Raw genomic sequence first — 12,787 nt, 5'->3', positions numbered from 1 at the left:
GAGTGAAAGAGACCCATGATTATTGAGATTCTCCGTTAGGGGAGAGATCATAAGTCAAGGAGGCTGGTAAACCTCCATCTTAAAAAGGTAGCACCTTAAAGATGGAAGGTTACCAAGCTCATGTCAAGAGTGTATTCATTCCATAAATAAACTAATTAGATTAAGCATTCATTTTAGAAAGTGGTTGGTCATCTCTCTGTCCTCACGCGCGCGCAGAAACTCAAGAAGATGGACGCGTTGGAGGAACAAAATAGGAAGCTTACAGCCGAGCTCTCACAGCTCAAGGAGCAAATGGCGCAAATGATGGAACTCATGCGTCACCAAAATGTACACGGGGCTCAACACAGTGACCATGAATCCCATCATGAGGAGGAGCAAGAGCAAGAGCCTCCGCAAGCTGTACCCCCTAGGGCGGGGATTACAATTAGAGAGCCCGAGATTTCAAAGGAGCAATTCCACGCCCTCGAGGACCGGTTGAGGGCTATGGAGGGACATGATTTTGATATCAAAGATGCCGCCGACATGTGCTTAGTGAGGGACATCCAATTCCCTCCCAAATTTAAAGTGCCCGATCTCCCAAAGTATGTGGGATCGACTTGCCCCAAAAGTCATCTCACCATGTATTGCCGAAAGATGGCTGCATATGCCACTAATGAAAAGCTCTTAATCCATTGCTTCCAAGAGAGCTTGGCTGACACCGCACTCAACTGGTATATGCAGCTGGATGGGAATCAGGTGCTTACATGGAAGCAGTTGGCCGACGCATTTCTCAAGCGCTACAAGTATAACATCGACCTAACACCCGATAGGTTCGATCTTCAAGCCTTGAGTAAGAAAAGTGATGAATCCTTTAAGGCGTACGCCCAACGATGGAGGGAGTTGGCGGCACAAATAGAGCCCCCGCTGTCGGATAAGGAGACGGTGTCCCTGTTTATAAACTCGTTGACCGGTCCCTATTATGACAAGATGATAGGGAACACGACAACGCTCTTCTCGGACATCATCACTGTCGCCACCGGCCCGAAACGGGCTTTCGGCATTCGCGAAGGATGGTTGGACTCTTTTATTTGTTTAAAAATATGGATTGCTAGAATGACTTATTCTCAAACTGAGACCTTGTCAAACGAGCAATTTTATTAAAAGGCTCACCAATCCATGTTAATCCCAAGCGGGACCCTCCATGGATTAGCGGTTTTCATAAAAAGGAAGGGTTCATGGAGTCGCCACCAATGTTTTACTCAAAACATTGGAAAAAGAAGTTTAAGGCAATCGATTCAAAAATCGACTTCGGCCATGACAACCAGAGTCGGGTAAGGGAGTCGGTTACGCGTGGGGAAGGTGTTAGCACCCCACAGCGCCCCTTTCGGGTTCCCTATGACAGATTATTTCTAAAAATAATAGTGCGAAATTACTAAATTACCCCTATTTATTCTAAACAATTATAACTTAACTATCTACATGATGACAGTTAAATATACACACAGAAAGCAGTAAAAGGAAGGTCTTAAGAAGAAACCTTTGAAGCGTGCTTTTATATTCAAGTAAAACTGGGAAGCTTTTTGGCGTTCCCTCGCTCTACAAGCCCGCTCGCTCCCTCCTAGAAAATTTTAACTATGGAAATCCAGAGGATTTCCCTTCGACTCAGTTCGAGACTCAAGCAAAAAGCTCAGAACTCGAGAACTTTGTCGGATCAACTCTCCGAGTGATTTCTAGGCAGAGCACTGCTCAAAAAAACCCAGAATACTCAAGAAGAGGGTTAAAACTCAGTGTAAAAGTGTCCAATGACGTCCAATTGACGTCATATTTATAGGGATGAGGCGCAGTACGGCCTCTAGGGGTCAATACGGCCCGTATTGAGTTTTTGAACTACAATAGGGCCGTATTGAATTCAGTACGGCCGTATTGAAGTTCAAAAAACCTCAATACGGCCGTATTGAGTTCAGTGCGGCCGTAGTGAACTTCAATCCGGCCGTATTGAGTTCAGTGCGGCCGTATTGTAGTTCAAAATGTTCAATACGGCCGTACTGAACTTTTGGGAGGCCGTATTGGGCTTCATTCCCTCCACTTCCTTATTTTGAGCTTATTACAAGACCTCTAGACCTACAGAGAATCCTCCTAGGGCCTTCCATGAGTCCTTCTGGCTGACTTTCCTTCAGTCCTCAAGAGTCTTCAAGCTTTATTTCCGACCCGAACAATTTTAGGGGTCTACAGCTGCCCCCCCTTTACTTAGTCGGACGGCCTTTTGGTGTACCGGCTGACAAGTAAAGGAGTTGACCCAATTGTCCGGGTGATGTGCCAACCTTCTGACTTGTAGCGTCTTCCGGTGGAAAATTATTGAGTAGCCTCTCCAGGTTGTTGCATACCTCGGCGCTTCTGACAACCTCGGTAGCTAAGTTTACCCTCTCCAGGGTCAACTTCACTCGACGCCCGAGCCGGAAGTTGAACACCAACGTGCCTCTGACGACGCTGATGGTTGAGTACTGTCTCTCCAGACTCTGAGTACCGTCTCTCCATACTCTGAGTACCGTCTCTCCAGACTCTGAGTACCGTCTCTCCAGACTCTGAGTACCGTCTCTCCAGACTCTGAGTACCGTCTCTCCAGACTCTGAGTACCGTCTCTCCAGACTCTGAGTACCGTCTCTCCAGACTCTGAGTACCGTCTCTCCAGACTCTGAGTACCGTCTCTCCAGACTCTGAGTACCGTCTCTCCAGACTCTGAGTACCGTCTCTCCAGACTCTGAGTACCGTCTCTCCAGACTCTGAGTACCGTCTCTCCAGACTCTGAGTACCGTCTCTCCAGACTCTGAGTACCGTCTCTCCAGACTCTGAGTACCGTCTCTCCAGACTTTGAGTACCGTCTCTCCAGACTTTGAGTACCGTCTCTCCAGACTTTGCTTCGATTTGTCTCTGACGACCTAGGCAACTGAGTTTGCCCTTTCCAGGGTCTGCGTCCGTGTCTTCTGATCACTTCGGCAATGCGAGTTTACCCTCTCCAGGGATCTGAGATGATTTTTTGTCTCCACAGTCCACTATGCTGGTTCGATGGTTTTTTCTGATTTTGTGCCACTGAGGGCTGGATAATGCAGGGATCCGTCTAGGGGATGTGCAGCCATTCATAGGTTCTTGTGCCCCAACTTGCATTTGCATAGTTGGTACCCATGGGGAATTTCTGACTCCTTGGGGTGTAGACACAGATGCTCTTCTTGAATTGAGTGATGCCTTATGTTTGGCTGACGTCCTTTGACGTTGGTGGAGTATCCCGGTTATCCTTATTCGGGTATCTCTTTTGGATTTTCTGATTTTTGCTGCCTCTTTGTAGGCTGTTATCCGCTGGGGGATTCTGTCGTTCAATTCTTGACTGGCCTCTTCTGTTAGGCAAATCATCTTGATGTTCGGTGTTTGGCTGGATGCCGAATTCCGCTTGGGGAATATTTATTGATATTTTTTTATTTTTCTCCTTTTGTAGGGGTGCCTCTTGAGTAGGCGACTGGGGATTTGGGGATCTTATGTATCCCAGAGTATTATTTAGGAAGCCTCTGCAGGCTTAGCCTCACTCAGCGCTTGAGTCAGAGAGCTATCTTCCACTGAGGAAGTTTCAAGTCCTTTGACTGAATATTTTGCTTGGATGATCGCGCTTCCATTGGGGATTTTGACGATCTTGCTTTGATAGCTCTCGCTGGGGATTTGTTCCATGAGCTTAAGCTGAGGTTTCTCTGGGGAGTATTATTTCTGCGAGCCTCTCCAGGCTCAGTTATTCTGAGAGAGTATTATTTCGGCGAGCCTCTCCAGGCTCAATTATTCTGAGAGGGAGTATTGTTTCGGCAAGCCTCTCCAGGCTCAATTATTCTGAGAGAGTATTATTTCGGCAAGCCTCTCCAGGCTCAGTTATTCTGTACGGTGCGATAAATCTTTTGCCTTTTTGTCGTTTTTTTGGCTTTTTCTGTATTTTTGCCTTTTTTGTCGTTTTTTGCCTTTTCTGTTGACTGCTGTCATACACAAGCAATTTTTCTATTTTTTCTATTTTATGCAATTGCCTCATGATAAGGTCTTTGAATGTGCAACTAATGTGTGTGTGATGCACAAAAATGCAAGTTAAATTTGTTGATGTTTTTTTAGAAAATGAATGGCTCTCCCTATCCTCTTCTTCTTTGGAGGAGTTTCTGTCATAGACGCGAGGGAGGATTTTTGTGAGCCTTTTATGCAGGAGATTACGGATTTTATAGGAACCCCTCCAATTTTCTTTATTGACCGATTATTAAAGGAATTTCGTACAATTTTTATGAAATACCAATTTTAGAGGCATAATCACATGGTCAAGAGAGAAGAGAAAATGAATAGATATTTTATTGATATTCACAAGTGTTTTTACAGAAAGATATACAGAAGGAATTTCTGAAGAATGGCTGGCCAGGGTAGGCTATATATATTGGGCTTAACAATTATATCTGTAATTGTTGCTCTTTACATTCCCCTAGTTGCTTTGGGTGAGATGCCTGAGCCAGGAGTGTAGATGCTGCAAGACGCTTGCTTCTAGAAGATAATCACTTGAGCCGCCTTTCGGTTTTCGATTCAAGTGATCGTTGCTTGCTTTGTTTTTGTATCTTATTCTTTTGCCCCTAACTTTTGCCTAGGACGTATCCTAGCGGGGATAGATTCGCCTTTGTTTTGCCTAGTACCCTTGTACTGGCGGGCTTTTATTTTTCCCTAATTTTTGCCTAGGACGCCCTTTTCGGGTTTTCATCCTAGCGGGCTTATGCAAGCAACGTCTTCAAGCATAATACTTCTTTACCACGTCAGCATTGACTGGGTATCGAAGTTCTTCTCCATCCATGTCTGTGAGGGTTAATGCTCCTCCTGAGAAGGCTCGTTTTATCACTTATGGTCCTTAGTAATTTGGGGCCCACTTTCCGATTTTGTCCTTTTGAGCTGGTAGCAATTTCTTCATTACCAGCTCTCCCTCATGGTAGACTCGAGGGTGGACTTTCTTGTCAAAAGCCTTTTTGATCTTCCTCTGATAGGCTTGACCATGGCATATGGCGTTCAGCCGTTTTTCTTCGATGAGGTTCAATTGATCATATCGGCTTTGAACCCACTCTGCCTCGGAAAGTTTTGCTTCCATAATTACCCTTAGAGAAGGTATCTTGACTTCGACGGGTAGAACTGCCTCCATCCCATAGACGAGGGAGAATGGAGTAGCTCCTGTAGATGTGCGTACTGAAGTCCTATAACCATGAAGAGCGAAGGGTAACATCTCGTGCCAGTCTCTAAATAAGACAACCATCTTTTGCACTATTTTCTTGATGTTCTTATTGGTTGGCTCGACTGCCTCATTCATCTTTGGCCGATATGGGGAAGAGTTATGGTGTTGGATCTTGAATTCTTGGCACAGTTCTTCCACCATTTTGTTGTTCAGATTAGATCCATTATCAGTGATGATTTATTTCTCCGTGCTTCCACTAGATTATCCTAAAATCTTTTGGGACAAGAGAGAAAAGAAAAGAAAGATATTTTTGTTCTGAAGTTTGTGTTTTAGAGGGGATTTATTTTTCAAAAATGGTTTTTGTAAGAATGGATGGCCAAGGTAGGCTTATGTGTTTAGGCTTGTTTGATTAAACACTTATGAAGTTAAAAAGTCGTGTTGTGATTCAACAACTTGGATAGCTTCCCTTGAACCTTTCTTGAATTCGGCTCGTGGTACCATCATGGATTTCTTTTGTTTTTTTTTTTTTTTTTTTTTTTTTGATTGTCCTTATTTTTGCCTGAAACACCCTTTTGTGGTGTTTTAGCGGACTTTTGTTTTTTGTTTATTTTGCAACCCTAATTTTTGCCTAGGTCACCCTTTCGTGGGATTCCTAGCGGGTTCTTTGCTCTTATTTTTGCGCATCCCCCTTTTTGGGTTTTCTGCCGAGCTTCTTTTATTTTAAAGGATTTATTTTTATCCATGATGGCACTTGTCGAGGCCAAGGGAAGGTGCTCCAAGTTGTCACACACACTTCCACATAAAAAATGATGCGGGTTTATTATTATTAAGATGATTTTAACCTCATTCATGTTTATTCAAACAGGGTTAAAAATAATGTGGTTTAGAATTTTATTATAAGCAAGAAAAGAAGCAATGAAGAATGATTTTATTATAATCATAGCGGAAACATGTGTCCTTATTTCATCACTGATATGGGTCCCAATGTTGACCTCTTATATCTCTCGGCCCTGCCCCAAATTCACAGTCTCCAATTTCTCTTGACGAGCTTCTTGATCTAGCAATCTTTGCAGATCCGGAGAGATGGTCTCCTCATCACTGTCCAACTCAACCCATTCACTTTCGGATCCCGGTCAGAGCGAACAATTACAGACATAATTATTTTATTGGTTCTGTTTAGGTTTAGAATTTATTAATGTTAATAAGAGAGAGAGAGAAAAGAACTAAATGAGAGAATAATGTGTGAAAAATGCCTCTTTATTGATATATGTAAAATGTACAAAACCCTTATTTATATGAAAGGTCCTCATGATCTCGGGTACTGATCATGAGTCCCAAAAAGAAAAAGAAAATTAAGGAGGGGCCCTATCGTGGCTTGCCCTTCTCTCTATTCCTGCTTTGGCAGAGGATTCTTGCTCACGTCGGGCGCTGTCGAATCGAAGGTGACCCACCCGGCATCAATAAGGTTTTGGACCTTGTATTTGAGAGCTAGGCAGTTCTCTGTTGAATGCCCTGGTGCCCCCGAATGGTATAAACATTTGTCTTGTGGCTTGTACCAATCGGGGTAAGGTGGGTCGATCTTCCTTGGTGGAACATAAGCTATAAGTTTGGCTTCTACTAGCTTCGGCAGGAGATCGCTATAAGTGGTCGGAAGTTTATCAAACTTCTTCACAGGGGTGAATTGCGATCTTCCCGACTTCGAAGTGGAAGTAGCCGAGGGTATGGTTATAGCATTGACTCCTCCCTTTTTCTTCTTCCCGAAGGCCTTCTTAGCTTCATATGATTGGGAAGGCTTAGCCAGCTTCCCACTTTTAAGTCCTTGTTCCACTCTCTCCCCAATGGTGATGATGTCCGAGAAGAGTGTCGTTGTGTTCCCTATCATTTTATCGTAATAGGGACCAGTCAACGAGTTGATGAATAAGGACACCGTCTCCTTATCCGACAGCGGGGGCTCTATCTGTGCCGCCAACTCCCTCCATCGTTGGGTGTACGCCTTGAAAGATTCATCACTTTTCTTACTCAAGGCTTGAAGATCTGACCTATCGGGTGTTAGGTCGATGTTGTATTTATAGCGCTTGAGAAAGGCGTCGGCCAACCGCCTCCATGTATGTACTAGATTTCCATCTAGCTTGATGTTGTGTATTTTACTCGTATTTTAGCACTTTAATTCACAAGAATTCATAGCATAATCATGCATATCTTTCATGTTTTTAATAAATTTTTATATCATTTTCCTATTTTATGCTTTTCTTGGTATGTGTTGTGTTTTCTCTGAGCAGGATCAAGATTTAAGAATTAAAGAGGAAATGCTGAGCTACAAGGAAAATCACGGCCGTGATTCTAAATCACGCCCGTGATTCACCAGAGAAAATCACGGCCGTGACTCCCAATCACACCCGTGAACGCCACTGACCCTTCATAGATGTGCTCCAGAGAAGATCACGGTCGTGATTCTCAGTCACGGCCGTGATTCACTTCGCGTCCCAGCTTTTTAAGTTTTATGTTTTATTTTTATTTTTGTAATTTTTATCTTGGTAGTTTTACCTTTTTACCCTTTTAGGTTATAAATTAGATGAGGTTAGCCCAGAACAGCACTTTTGTTTCTGAGACAGTTTTATTTAGTTTTTGACACTTGGAGAAGGTTGGGCGCCTGTGCCATCGACTCTAAGGTTTGCTTTTCTTTTATTCTTCTTTTCTTGGAGAACTACTATGAACTCCTGTGAGTAGTTTCCCTTTTTCTGGGATCAGGGCTTAGCCTCTGAGAACCTCTTTATTAATGCATTATTCAGTTTCTTAATTTTATTCCAATTCTTGATTTGTTCTTTTATATTTTATATATGAACTTTAACATTATTGTTTTCGTAATAACATTAATTAAGGATGAACTGAGAGGAGAACTTGATTATAATTATGATAAACAATTAATCTTAATTTTCATAATCATAGATAATTAGGGATGAACTGAGAGGAGAACCTAATTATCGGAACCTAAAGGAACAGACTTGAGTGTTAAATCACGAGAGTTGATTTAAGCTTTCGAGGAGCAATAGATTAACAAAGATCTTAATGGGTTTAATTGAACGTAATTACCACGAGAGTAGGGATTAATTTTAATTAAACACGTCCTCGTAGCCTGAGAAGGTGCAAGGATTAAATTAGGTTAAGACTACCTTCAAGATGGAATAGAATTAATTAATGAAAATAATAATTCAATATTGTTGGAACTCTTTGTGCGAACCCTAGATTCCCGGAAATCTCCTTATCTTATCTTAAAGTTTTATCTTATTCATTAATTGCATTACTATCTCTTTTACCAGCGAATCTGATCTTATCATCTCAAAACAAACATTCTATCTGTTTTAAAATTCAAATTAAAATACTAGTAATTCTAGGTCAAACACGTAGTCCCTGTGATTCGATATTTATTACTTGACGACAACCGTACACTTGCGGTTTTTCTATACATCAAGTTTTTGGCGCCGTTGCCGGGGACTACGTCTCTTGATTTAAATTACAATTATTTTAATTCGAATTTAAAAAAAAAAAAAAAAAATTAAAATAAATAAATAATTTTTTTTTTTTAGTGTTTACTTCTCCAATTCAGATTTCACGGGTCACTTTCTTTTTTTTTGCAGTGCCTTAGGATTAATGCAAAAGAGATCTCTACGTCTTGGGAAACCAACACCACTTGATCCTGAGATTGAAAGAACTCTCCTGAGAAGGAAAAGAAACCTTTCTAGAGAATTTGACATGGCTGCACAACGAGATAATTTACCGCTTCGGGATTACTCTGCACCCGTAGCTCGTGGGATACCTGGAGGGGAGATGCGAACTGGAGCTACTGTACAAGCTTCTCTGGTGAATATGCTCAAACAGAACACCTTTGGAGGACTACCATCAGAAGATCCTAATGACCACTTAGAGGGGTTCTTGGAAATCTGTGAGACCCAGCAATTTGATGATGAAGTTTCTGATGGAATGCGACTCCGCTTATTCTCACTCACCTTGAGAGATAAGGCAAAGGTGTGGCTAAGAACAGTGCCTAGAGAAAAGATAGCAACTTGGGAATTATGTGAAAGAGCTTTTCTAGAGAAATTCTTTCCTCCTTCTAAAACTAAAGAATTGAGGAAGAAAATCACTAATTTCCAACAAGGCACTGGAGAGACTATTTATGAAGCATGGGAGCGGTTCAAAGGATATCTTCAAGCATGCCCACAACATGGCTTCAACCGTTGGCTTACCATCCAATTTTTCTTTGAAGGATTGGACCAACAAAGCACCATGATATTAGACTCAGCAGCTGGAGGATCTTTCATGGGGAAACCTATTAATGACTGCATGATTATTTTGGAAAATGTAGCCTCAAATCACAGCCAATACAGTGAAAGAGAAGTCACAGCAAGGAAAGGAACTCCGGGGCGATATGAAGTGAACAATATTGAGTTACTCTTAGCAAAATTTGATACTCTTAATCAAAGATTAGACAAGATGGAAAAAGCTAAGGTTAATTCAGTGGCTACAAATCAAGTATGTGACCTTTGTAGGGAACAAGGGCACACTGCAGTAGATTGTACCTCAATTTTTACTGGAGAAAAAGAAGATACTACTGAACAGGTGGTAGCTTCTCATAATTTCTATGACACTCCTCGAAGAGAGAGGAGTAATCCATATTCCAACACATACAACCCTGGTTGGAAGAATCATCCTAACTTTTCTTGGAAGAATAACCCAGTTCAAGGAACTAGCAATCAGCAACCTAATTTCCGTCCGTCCAATCACTTCATTAATGGGGAAGGAAATCCAGTACAGACACCCTCAATTCAACAAAGTGTTTCAAGATTAGAAAACCTTATGGAGAATTTTGTCACTAATCAAAAACAGACCAATGATTCAATGGCAAATTCTATTCAAAACCTTGCTGTCAAGGTTGAGAATATTACTCTCCACAACAAGATGCTGGAAAATCAAATTGCACAGTTGATGCCTAGTTCAAACAATTCTCCAGGTAAGTTCCCAGGTAAAACAGTTGCAAACCCAGCTGAAAATGTTAATGCTGTTACTTTAAGGAGTGGGAAGAAATTAGACAGTCCTGTGTCTAATCAAAATGATAATATTGAGATTGATGAAGACGCTTCTCCTATGGTTGAAAAACCTGAAAAAGAGAGATTAGAAAAAGAAAAAGTATCTTCATCAAAGCCTCAAACTGTTTATCACCCCCCAATTCCTTTTCCTCAAAGGTTAGTAAGGACTAAACTTGATAGACAATTTGAAAAATTTTTAAATATGATCAAACAAGTGTATGTAAACATTCCATTTGTAGAAGCTCTACAACAGATGCCTACATATGCTAAATTTCTTAAGGATCTTTTAGCTAACCGAAGGAAATTGGATGATAGAGAGACTGTTACATTGATCCATCATAATTTGCCCAAAAAACTTAAGGATCCTGGTAGTTTCTCTATACCTTGTCTCATTGGAAATCTAAGGTTTGAAAAAGCCTTATGTGACCTTGGGGCAAGTATCAGTTTAATGCCTTTATCAATTTGCAAGAAATTAGATATGGGAGAATTAAAGCCTACAGCAATGTCAATCCAGTTAGCAGATAGATCTATAAAATATCCCATAGGAATTTTAGAAGATGTTCCAGTTAAGATAGGTAAATTTTTAATTCCGGGAGATTTTTTTGTTTTAGAAATGGAAGAGGACAAACAAATACCAATCATACTAGGTAGACCATTTTTGGCTACAGCAGGCGTGATAGTAGATGTCAAACATGGAAAATTGTCCTTATCCATTAATGATGAAACAATGGAATTTAATATTGCTAAATCTGTTAGACAACCTTCTCTTGAAAATATTTGCTGCAGGGTTGATATATTGCCTAAAGACATGGAGGAAGAAGTCATGAGATCTATTTTGAGGGATCCCTTGGAGAATTTTCTAGTTGGAGGAAAGCACATAGATCTTGAGGGGATTCAACCTAATTATGCTTGCTTGATCGATTCAAGTCCCCCGTGTAAAGAAAAAGATCCTCTAGTAGAAAGTCTTCTTGAGCCTTCAACAGATTGGGGTTAGGAGGATGTACGCATTTCATTAATTTTATTCCAAAAAAAAAAAAAAAAAAAAAAAATTTCAGAGTTCCAGAGAGAATCACGACCGTGACTCTAAATCACGGGCGTGATCTTCTCTGGAAATTTTTTTGGAAAACTCCAGAGAGAATCACGACCGTGATTATAAATCACGGGCGTGATCTCCTCTGTTTGAATTTTTGAAAACTCACAAAGAGAATCACGGCCGTGATTTCCAATCACGCCCGTGATTCCCTGCTGAGGCTCAACCGATACAACCCGTGATTTTTGAAATTCCCCTTTCCCTTATATATTTTTCCCCCTCCTTTTACATTCTCACTTCTCTCAAACTTACGAACTCTGCCCATTCTCTCTTTTATTCTCTCCCAAACCCTAGCTTCTCACTTCTTCTTCCTCTTCTTCCCTCTTCCTCCCACATTCACTCCTTCCGTTCATCCATGGCTCCCAAGCGCACCCGTACCGTTGGTTCGTCCTCCACCGCTTCCGATACCCACAGTTACGAGGAAGAAGCAAGTGAAATTCCGCAACTTCCTCCGAGGTTCTATCGGAACGATGAACAGCGTGAGCGGAACGAGGTATTACGCTTCCGCACTATCCATCCTACCAGGTATCTCGACTTCCCATTTATTCGTAAGTTGGGTTTACGTGCTGATATCAATTTCATGTTAACTAACATTGGGTGGACAACCTTTGCTACCATGCATAATGATGTTGTTTATCCTCGACTAGTTCTTGAGTTCTTGAGCTCTCTCCACACGGAAATATTATCTGGGCCAAATTGTTCTGAAGGTTTGATTTCTTTCCGTATGTTTAACCAAGAACACGAATTAACCCTAGCTCAGTTCAATAATATTTTTGGATTTCCCACTGGAGGGAGCACGAGAACCCCAAGTTCTTTCAACCCTGGTTCTTTTTGGTATAGTTTGACAGGTACAAGTAATTGGGTCGCTGGAAAATGTAATTCCTCTGCTTTCCGCCATCCCGCCATCCGTATTATGCACCGCTTTATTGCCTCTACTGTTTTGGCCCGAGGTGATTCTGAAGGAAAGGTTCGTTTGAGCGACCTTTTACTTTTATGGGCTATGATGGAAAACAGAGAGGAGCCTATTGATTCTGGCAGTCATTTGGCACGACAGTTCCAGAGTATTTCCAATACCAGCCACGATGCGATTGTGAATGGCGGCCTCATTACCACTATAGCCAAACACCTTGGCTATCACGCTTGGCTGGACCAGTTAGAACCACTCCCTGGAAGCCGTACTATTAATTTTGCTACCTGCTCTTCTATGAACTGCATTGCGAAAGATGAAGATGATAAATACTACTTTGTAGTAACCCAGTCGGGAGTGCACCACCAGTTACCAAATCCAACATACACCGTGAAGAACCGGGCTACCTGGCAGTTTCCACTGGAGCCATTAGAGGACCGACCTCCAGCAGCTGAGGAAGCGGCTCCTGCAGAGGAGGAAGCAGCTCCTGAACAACCCCCTCTACATCC

The 12,787-nt window shown here is 41.8% G+C and overlaps 1 non-coding gene across 1 annotated transcript; it reads right to left on the bottom strand.

Moving 5' to 3' along the window:
* Nucleotides 1-9,319: 9,319 nt before the first annotated feature.
* On the bottom strand, nt 9,320-9,426 carry LOC145952222 (small nucleolar RNA R71). Its single transcript, XR_014429901.1, has one exon. It is a non-coding gene; the product is annotated as a small nucleolar RNA R71 (small nucleolar RNA).
* Nucleotides 9,427-12,787: the final 3,361 nt, after the last annotated feature.

The sequence above is a fragment of the Cajanus cajan genome, chromosome 9, assembly GCF_000230855.2.
Source record: "Cajanus cajan strain Asha chromosome 9, NIPB_CcT2T_4, whole genome shotgun sequence".
Lineage (NCBI taxonomy): Eukaryota > Viridiplantae > Streptophyta > Magnoliopsida > Fabales > Fabaceae > Cajanus > Cajanus cajan.
This window is presented reverse-complemented; position numbering and strand designations above follow the sequence as displayed.